Source organism: Pteropus vampyrus, unplaced genomic scaffold, assembly GCF_000151845.1.
Source record: "Pteropus vampyrus isolate Shadow unplaced genomic scaffold, Pvam_2.0 Scaffold273, whole genome shotgun sequence".
NCBI classification, from domain to species: domain Eukaryota; kingdom Metazoa; phylum Chordata; class Mammalia; order Chiroptera; family Pteropodidae; genus Pteropus; species Pteropus vampyrus.
In genome coordinates, this window is record NW_011889054.1 from 2790653 (window position 1) to 2801606 (window position 10954).

A 10954-nucleotide genomic window follows, 5' to 3' on the forward strand; every position below is an offset into this window, starting at 1 on the left:
TCTTTAACACCACTCAGTGACTATGATGAGCAGTCCCCCTATCCACTCATGAATAGATATGTAGCATAAGCAAGAAATATTATTATTATTATCATTATTAATATTATTATTATTAGCCATGTGATTATTTGTTCATGCAGCATCAACTGGCTTTATCTTATTTGATACTGTCATGGACATTACATCAAGGTCCTTGAATCATTGTTCAGATCTTCCTCAAATTATGTTAATCTTATTTCCAAATTACATCTTTATTTTGTCCTCTTCTTAGACTAGACCATGATTATCTTTTGCCTGACTCTTTGCTAATCTCCTAACTCTTTTATCTACCCTGTGACTCACAAAGTAGTCTTCATTTAGAAAATGAGAATGATAGTCTTTGGATATTAATCAATCTGTTGTTCCCACTGTAGCTGGTGTAAAATCAAAAATTTCTACAAAGATCTAGCAGATCATTAAGCAGATTCACCCTGTGTAATCTGCATAATTTTTCTACAGTTCAGTTATGTTATTGATCATTTCGTTTATTAAAAACATCTATTTTTTTAAACTTAGGGCTGTTCCTTAAATTCTTCCACCTTCTTGAATTTTTTTCTGTGCTGTTTTTTCTCCACTAGAACATGAGCTCATGATGACAAAGACTGTGCCTCTTTTGTTCAACATCATAATCCAGGTGACTGCTACTGCCACATTGTGGGCACTAATGTTTTTCTGTTGAATGAAAGACTGAAGAATAAATTAAAGAAAGGAAGAAAATTTATAAATCCTTCTGAAGATTTGAAAAGTGACTTCTACACTAACAAGAAAATTTAAAGCAGAAATGGGGCACTTCAAATCAAAGTGCCTTAGAGCAGGTGCATATATACTAGATGAAGTAGACCACACCAACTGGAATTGTAGTCAGGAGCAATCTAAATTAGAAAAACCAAGTCAAAGAGCAAAGTCATGTTCAGAGATATCCTCTTAAGATTATGAAAGTTAAAATAGATCATATAAAACTGTAATTATCAATCTGGATTAAATATCTACTTTGACAAACAAAAGTTGAAATCCTTAGCTATCAAACAGATGGTAGGTTCCATTTGTAGGGCTTCATAAGTCACCTGCAGCCAAAATACAGAGATTGGCTGTTGTTTAGACCGAGAAAAGACATAGCATATAACTGATATACAAAGAAAAATAATCTAGGATGTTCCATAAATGAAGAAAGTCATGTTATGACTTTGATCTAGATTTGATATGATAAAAAACAAAAACAAAGAAAAGGGCCAATGTAACAAAATATAAAGGAATATTTAAAAGAGGTTAAAAGCCATTTGACTATGAATTTATACAGTATCTGAGGAGTCACAAAATTGTCATATAAAAAAATTAATTCTTTTATTGTCACTGAAGCTGATGAAATGGAAATAGATTTTTGGTTGAATATCCTTTTCTGATGAAAATGGAGGTGTTTAGAGGCCATTTAATTTATAATGGCACTGGATGGAAAGTCAAGAGAACTGGTTATAATCATAGCTCAATGTTAAACACATGACTGTAAAAATAGTACCGTCTCTAGGTCTTGGTTTATTCAACAGAAAGTGAAAACAATAACATCCACTACACTGCAGGTCTGCAATGAAGATTGAATCAGATAAAATAGGTGGAACTCGTTAGCAGAAAATTCGGCTTATAGAACATATTTTTAATACATAATTAATTTTTTAGGTATCTTTTAGGGCAAGCTGAGTTGAAAGTATGTTATGACATCCCAACAGCAACAGCACTGGAGAAAGGAAACAGAGATGGAGGGTGGGTGATAAACCTGGCTACTGAGAAGCAGTAACCGACTTCCACCATGCATTGTGACAAGGTCATGATGAATTCAGCTTCATTCAAGGAAGTGTTTATGTATAAGGGAGTCTCATCAAGTAAATGGAGCAGAGTGGCCAGGAATTCCAGGAAATAATCAAGGTCAAGACTCAGGAATATGGTTCCAAGTAATCAGTGCACTAAGAAGAGAACTGAGCCAGTGACTGAGAAGATGATGAAAATAGTTCCTCATTCTTTTTTCTTTCTGATCTCAAATTGTATGATCTCTACCAATCTATCTTCATGGTTACCGATTTGTTCTTCTCTCACTTCTAATAATTTTGTTATTGGGTTATTGGACTTTTGAACTCCAGAATTTTCTTTTGGTTCATTTAATAATTTCTATTTTCCATTGATGTTCTCTAACATTATCATCATACCTTCTATTAATTCTTTAAGCATTACTTCGTTTAGTTCTTTGAACATATTTATAATCGCTACTTTAGTCTCTGTCTGCTAAATACATTTGGGCTTTCTTAAAGGCAGTTTTTGTTGCCTGTTTTATTTTTCTTTTAATTCTGAATATGTGTTATACCTTCTTATTTATTTGCTTGTCTTATAATTTGTAGTCTTTGTTGAAAACTAGATATTTTTATAATATATTATAGCAACTCTGATACTGTCACCGTTTGCTAGACTACTTGTTTTTTTTAAATTTTTTATTTTATTTATTTGTTCTTTTAGTTACTTACCTGAACTAGTTCAATGAAGACTATTTTTCCTGAAATGTGTAACTTTTGATATGGCTTCTCAAAGAGCACAGACTTGGGGATATACAAAATTATCCTGACTCCTCCTACCCCACTGAGTAGGTTCCCAGGTTCTCCTTGACTGTCTCTTTTCATGAACTCTCTGTCAAGCTACTGGCTTGGTCTGCCTGTGTTGGCATCATACCCAGCAGTTAGCCTCTGCTAATTTCTCACTCATTATTCTATTGTTTTTGACAACACCGTCGTAATTAAATGACTTTGAAATCTGATCTAATTGTGTCTGAACAGAAACATTATTATAACTTCTGTTTGCAGGAGTAGTATTTGTGGCCAGATCTTAAGGTTTCCTCCACTCCCAAGAAGGTTCTTCTTAGCTGTTTTTTTCCTTTATTATTTCTGTTAACCTTCTAGCTGTTTTGCCTTTTCCGAGTGCTTTTACAGAGCTACAAGCTCCCCTCCTAATTACTCACTACCAAAATTTCCATTGTGTTCTGCTGTGCCCCTAGGCTTGAACTTCTCCACACTCTGCTCCATATAAAGTGAGTCCTCTTAGAGAGAACTGTGGACTTCTTTGTTTTTATAGCCTTCCTCTTCCCCTGGGACAGAACACAGATGCTACTGTTCCAGAGTTGAGGGTAACGACAGACAGCAGTTAGTTCCTCTTACAGAGACACCCATGTTCTATGAGCAGAGTTCTAGACAAAGGTAGCCTCTGGTGTTTTCAGCTTACTTACCCTGTTGTAGCACTTTTGCTATATACATGAGCTGGGACAAGGATGATTAGGGCCCAGCATTCTTAGCTGTCTATGCCTAGTATAGAACTTCTTTCCTATGACAAGGTACTGGGTGGAGAAAGAAAATCCCCAATTTATCTGCTATTTTTGAATAGAATAGAGCTCCTGCAACTTGGAGCTAGGGGAGGTAGGGAAGAGAAATACTGGTGACCTGCCCCTTCTGGGGAGAAACCATAATTCTAGTTTTGGAGCTATAGTGAAACAGAACCCCATATTCTTAGCTTTACATGCCTATAGCAGAACTTCTCTCACTGTGACCTGGGAAGGGAAAGGAAACATGTCATGGCTCAAATGTTACTGACTCTTTCTGTTCTTACCAAGTTTAGTAGATTTTCTTAAGTAAATGTTTCTCCATTTGATGTATGACTTAAGGACAACTTCTAGAGATTTAAAAATTTTTAATACTTTTCACCAATTATTGTTGCTTACTGGGGAGAGTATCCACAAAGCACCTCACATTGCTAATCTAAAAATTCTTCTGACCTAGTATTTTTTTTAATATATGTATCACTATTTATAGCATCCTTATATTTAAATACTTTCTATATCTAAAAATATATCAAAAAAAATATTTATGCCAGAGCATACATCATCATTTATAATATATTGTGATCACTTTATGTTGGGTGACCACCTCCTCCAAGAGTTCCAGTTGGGAATTGAGACATAGCCTTTTCTGCTTTCTTATTTCCATCCTTAATTGAGGTTTCAGCCACAGTATTGGCAGGTAGTAAATGTGGGCATAAACAGAGACTAGAGAACAAGCCACACTTTTAATTTCTAGCCCTATTTTCCAATTTCTTCAAGCTCATTTCTACAGTCCAGGAGATGTCTCTGTGTTTCTCCTCTGGTGGGAAAACAACTCACATGTCATCAACCTGTATCCTCCATCCTATGTTTTTGTTTCATTTTGTTCTGTTTTTAAATGAAAGCTTTGTGTTAAATCCACAAACTCTGGATCTTAAGCCCACAATGCCTTTCTCTATCAAAAATCACAAACATTGCAAATCACAAGTGTTTTTACTTACAATAAATTGTCTTTTCATCAAGTTTTCAATAATGGGGAAAAAAAGAATGTGGCTGTTTATTCCTGCCTACCCTAAGGATGAAGGCATATGGAAAGCTATCACTATTGCCCAGCCATTGGGAGTAGGGAAGAAAATGAGCACAAGGAAACTTGGACCAAGAAATGTCAATTAATGTTTCAACATAGTCTCTCGCTATTACTTCACAATTATTCAGCAAATCATATGGCTTTTTTATTTGGAGGAAGGGGATTGTGCGATGGTAAGGAGGAGAGAGGGTGGCTGCTAGTAAAATCTCAGTTGGTTCCTTTTTTCTATGAAAACAATATAATTTAGAAGAGAAGAATAAAGGAGTGAGCTACTTTACTTACATATGTTTTCTTTTAAATAGTGATTTATAAGACCTGTTTTTCCTTAGTTCTTTTCAGAGTTTCCAATTTGTATGAAGAATCCAAGCTTCCTAAATGCCTCTGACATGCTCTGTTCATCTTTTGTGCATTCATAGAATGTTGTGGTTTTACCCAGTTTGCATAGGCTTCAGTTGTACATTGTCATTCTCTGCTTTTTTTATATGACCTGTACTTGATTGCTGCATGCCACATTTTTAGTATGTCTGAAAGTCAGCACCGTGAGGGCAGAAAGGGCAACATTCCCCTGTAGAAAAAGCTAAGAATTTATTACAAATCATTTTTTCTATTAGGAAACAATAGGGAATACTTTCTTAAAAAATAAAATAAAATTAGAAAGCTGCCAAAGTTGTTAATCATTTTTTCCTCAGATCAGAACACCCAGTGGCTCGAAAACCAGGAGGAAAGCTTGAGGATCATTAAATCTTGCGGTAGGATAATATTTTTATATCATCACTGATTAGTTTCTCCTGTAATGTCCAACTTTAGTTTTTAAACTGATTCAGCTAGTCTTTTCTCTGGTCAGTGAATCAAGGAAGGGATTTAACAATAAAAACTGGGGTTAAGGGGTTGTCTCTTCCTGACTTTTGATTTTAAAAAATCTGGATCCTTAATGAAATAGGAAGTACTTGAGGCATAGACAGAATATTCTGTAGCATACTTTAGTAAGAACAAAACTTTCTTGCTGCCCACTCCAAGAATAAGGAGAGACGAGTAATTCAACATTAGTGAGTCTCACAGAGCAGATCTGTGCCATCTGCATAGGCTGATAACTGGAGAGGTGGAATGGAGAGGCAGAAAATCCCCAGATAGGCTTAAGCCATAATATCTGGGTAGATCCTACAGAGACAGCAGGTTTCCATAATAAAAGAGCTTTTTTTTTTGTCTACGCTTTCTACCTATCCAATGAATTTCCTGTACCCTAACATATAGTTGTAATAGCAACAGAATAATCTCCATGGACCCAAGATTGTGAATCAAGGGTGTGTAGAAGGGAAGAGAGCTCCCAGATGTGCCTAGACCATGTGTATAAAATTAAGTGATATGATCTTGGTCATCTGTCTTGACCAATAATTGAAATTCTAACAGGACTATGGATATCTCTGCAGGCCATTAGTGTGGGCAAAAGACACAAAAGCTCAGATGCCTTGGCTTTCTATATTTGCTTCATTGTCCCATAAGACTGCTCAAACTTGGAATTGGGGCCAAGAGCCGGGTCACTACTGGCCCAACATCAAGCCTTGAGGAGTCAGGGAAATACTGGGAAGGCAGCGGACTAGGTAAAAACTGGGTTTGCCTCCTCTCAGGTCCGCATTGAAATTACAACCATATTATAAAATAATCAATGTGGAGAATCACCTGAAGTCCAGCTGATCGTAATATCTACATCTGATAATATAAAGAAGCCACATTGAAGCTGGTAGGATGGGTAATGTCACGAATTGGGCTGGACCCACACCCACAGGTGGTGGAGGATCACCAGGAGGGAGTTCCAGGCTGCAGAGGCCCCTCTGAAGGAGAGAGGGATCCTGGCCTCATTCAGGGGTTCCCCAACATAGAGTCACAGCCCAGGGAAGAGGAGATTCCAATAACTCTGACTATAAAAACCAGAGGGGATTCCAGCTATCTGGGCTAGACAGAAGGAGACTGAAACCCTAGAAGCCCCTTTGAAGGACCTGCACAGAGAATTTCTGACCTGCAGACACTCACCCGGGACATCAGCAGTGGGTCAGAGGCTCGCACAGGATTCATACTGAGAAAGTCTGCATTACCTAGCGCCAGAAGGAGAGCTAGAAGCGGAGCCACCATTGTGCGTTAGTCCAGTCCCCCTAACGGGCAGTCTACAGACTGTGCCAGCTTGACTGTGCAGACCCCTCCCTTAAGGCCATTAGGAAGTGCTGGCCTGAGGAGATCAGCCCACCCCATCCAACCTGCAGATTGCCCAGGGCTTTCTTTACTGGATGTCTGCTGCTCTCTGTGCTGATTCAGGGCCAAGCATTCACAGCTGGCAGCCAGCTCTATGAGCTGCATTTCTGAGATAGGGTCAGGCAGATAGATCACTGCTGGCAACACAAACTTGGGCGGATCTTGGGGATCTGTGCGCCAGTCCCACACAGCAGCTGGTCTTGCTGTGATCTGAGACTTCTGCGGGAACACGCAAATGGTTACCAAAATTGCTGCAAGACTGAGGCTGTATTGATCTGACTGCCATTGTCTCTCTGAGACCCTGCCCCACCCTACCCACAAATTGCAGTAGGTGACCCATTGACAGTGACCTGCCACAGCCCTGCCCCTCTCCCTGGGTCTCTCAATCCACACAGGCAACAAACTTTGGCTAGCACAGGGTGGGCGCTGCATGGAAATCAGCTGCCTACAAGAGTTGCAGTATTGCATCCAGGGAATGCAAGGGTCTGTGAGACCACCCCAGATGGCAGCTGGTCTCACTGTGATCTGTGACTACAATGGGAACACCCAGGCGCAGAAGTACAGCAAATCTGAGGCTGTATTGACCGGATGGACCTTGTCTCCCTGAGATCCCGCTTCACCCAAACCACAAGGTGCCTGCAACCCAATGACAGGCAGCCTCCCATGCCCTGCTTGGCTCTGAGGCTGTGTAGTCTGCATAGGCAACAGACCTTGGCTAGTGCAGTGGGCACACTTTGGGGAAAACAGTTGTAGGCAGACCACTGCTGCCTGTACGAGCTGCAATATCACTTGAGGAGATTGCAAGGGTCTGTATTGGCTTGATGGCCCTTGACTCCCTGAGCTCCCGCTTCATTCAATACACAAAGTGCCTGCTGCATGTTGCTAGGCAGCTGCCCCTGCCTTGGGGTGGCACATTTGGGCCCAAGGTGGGCAGCAGCTGACCTTGCTATGATTAGAAACTTGTACAGGGAATCAGAGAGACAGTGCTGGCATATAAACTGATACTACAGTGGCAGGGGAAATTTACTCAATAGACCCAGGAGACTCCCGGGGTCCTTGTACCACCCAACATGGATATCACCCAGAGGCTTTTCCAGTTTCAAAGACTTATGGGCAACTGACAGGCAAGGCAATCAGATCTGGAGGAGCACTGGTCCCTCTACTAAACTGCCCTAGGTCAGGAACGGGGAATAATTGGACTGCTGCCTACAATATTGTCTCTTCCACTTATCTATAGATGCAGCATAGGCAACAACCATCTGCAGATCATTTTGTAGCTCCCACCTGGTATCCCTGAGCAATCAAAAGCAGCAGTCGACCTTGGCCTACGGGGGAGACCCTCCCTAGGGGTCACAAAACCAGTGCATCCAGAGGCTGGCACCAGACCACAACAAAGCAACTCCTGACTAGCCCCATTAGCAGTACACACAAAAGATTGTTGTAGCAAGAACACAAGCCTGCTAGGGCAAATCCCACTCAGTGGCGTCAACCCCCATGCAGCCAATTCCCAGGAGTCAGCCAGAGCACTAATTACATCCACTGACGTGCTTACAACAATAAAGGCTTGTTGACAAGATAAGATCACAGACAACTCACACAAAGATCACATCCAGAGACCACAGCATAGGGGATCAGGGAGAGTGTGCCAGTGGGCCACATAGGACACCTTCCACATTATACCATCTGGCCAAAGTTAAGAGATGAAACAAATATTCCTGACACATAGAAATGAACACAGAGAGGCTAAGAAAATGAGAAAACAAACATGCCAGAAATGAAATAACAGGAGAAAACTCCAGAAAATAAGCTAAATGAAATGGAGGCAAGCAACCTACCAGAGACAGAATTCAAAATAATGGTTATAAGGAGGCTCAATAAACTTAGGGAGGAGAATGGATGAACACAATGAGAATCTCAACAGAGAGATAGTAAGCATTAAAAAAGGCATAGAAACCTTAAAAAAGAACCAGACAAATGAAGAGTATAATAACTGAAATGAAGAATGCACTAGAAGGATTCAACAGTAGGTTAGATGAAGCAGAAGATTGAATCAGTGAACTGGGAAACAAGGTAGCAGAATACACCCAAACAGAACAACAAAAAGAAAAAAGAAATTAAAAAATGAGAATAGTTTAAGAGACCTCTGGGACAATATGAAGCGTAACGATATTCAGATCTTAGGAGTACCTGAAGGGGAAAAGAGAGAGCAAGGGATTGAGAATCTATTTGAAGAAATAATGACAGAAAACTTCTGTAACCTAGCAAAAGAATTAGACATACAAGTTTGGGAAGCAAAGAGTCCCAAACAAGAGGAATTCAAACAGACCCACACCAAGACACATCATAATTAAAATGCCAAAGGTCATAAACAAAGAGAGAATTTTAAAAGCAGGAAGAGAAAGGCAGCTAGTTACTTTCAAGGGTACCCCCATAAGAATGTCTTCTGATTTTTCAGTGGAAACTTTGCAGACCATGAGGGACGGCAAGAAATATTCAAAGTTATGAAAAACAAGAATCTGTAACCAAGAATACTCTACCCAGCAAGGCTTTCGATTAAAAGGGAAAATGAAATAAAGAGCTTCCCAGACACAAAAAAGTTTAAAGAATTCATCACCCAACAAACCAGTATTATAAGAAATGTTAAAGGGACTTCTGTAAAAAAGATAAGGAGGAAAAAAGAAAATAGAAATAACAAATACGAATAATAAAATGACAGTAACTAAGTACTTATCTGTAATCACTTTAAATGTAAATGGATTAAATGCTCTATTCAAAAGACATAGGGTAGCTGAATGGATAAGAAAACAAGACCCATGCATATGCTCTCTACAAGAGACCCACTTCAGATCAAATGACACTCCCAGACTGAAAGTAAAGGGATGGAAAAAGATATTTCACACAAATGGAAATGAAAAAAAAAAAAAAGCTGGGATAATGATACTTATATCAGATAAAATAGACTTTAAAACAAATGCTATAATAAGAGACACAGAAAGGCATAACCCTAGTAAACATATATGCACCGAACACAGGTGCACTTACATGCATAAAGCAATTATTAACTTACATAAAAGGAGATATCAACAGTAATAGTAGGAGATTCTAACACCCTATTGGCACCAATAGACAGATCTTGCAGACAAAATCAACAAGGAAACAGCCTTAAATGATATACTAAGTTAGATGGATTTAATTGATATTTTCAGTGTTTCACCTCAGAGCAGCAGAATATACATTCTTCTCAGGTGCACATAGAACATTTTCTAGGATTGACCACATGTTAGGACACAAAACAAGTCTCAATAGATTTAAGAAGAATGAAATCATATCAATCATCTTCTCTGGTCATAATGGTATGAACCTAGAAATCAACTACAATAAAAAAAACTGGAAAATATACAAACACATGGAGTCTAAATAATGTACTACTAAATAATGAATGGATTATTAATGAGATCAAGGAAGAAATCAAAAGATACCTAGAGACAAATGAAAATGAAAACACAAAGACTCAAAAATCTATGGGACACAATGAAAGCAGTCCTAAGAGGTAAATTCATAGCAATACAAGCCTACCTCAAGAAACAAGAAAGAGCTCAAATAAATAATCTAACTTTACACTTAAAAGAACTAGAAAAAGAACTGCAAACAAAGCCCAAAGTGAATAGAAGGAAGGAAATAATAAAGATCAGAGCAGAAATAAAAGAAATACAGTCTAGAAAAACAGTACAAAAGATTAATGAAACCAAGAACTGGTTCTCTGAAAGAATATACAAAGTTGATAGACCCTTAGCCAGACTCATGAAAGAAAAAAGAGAGAGGACTCAAATAAAATCAGAAATGAAAGAGGAGAAATAACTACAGACTCCATGGAAATACAAAGGATCATAAGAAAATACTACGAGCAATTATATGCCAACAAATTGGACAATCTAGAAGAAATGGATGCATTCTTAGAAATACACAATCTCCCAAGACTGAGTCAAGAAGAAACAGAAAATCTGAACCGACCTATTATCATCAGTGAAATTGAATCAGTTATCAAAAACCTCCCAAAAAACAAAAGTCCTGGACCAGATGGCTTCATAGGTGAATTTTAACAAACATTCAAAGAAGAATTAACACATATTCTTAACAAACTATTCAAAAAATTCAAGAAGAGGAAAGGCTCCCTAACTCCTTTTATGAGGCCACCATTACCTCGATTCCAAAACCAGACAAAGACATTACAAAAAAAG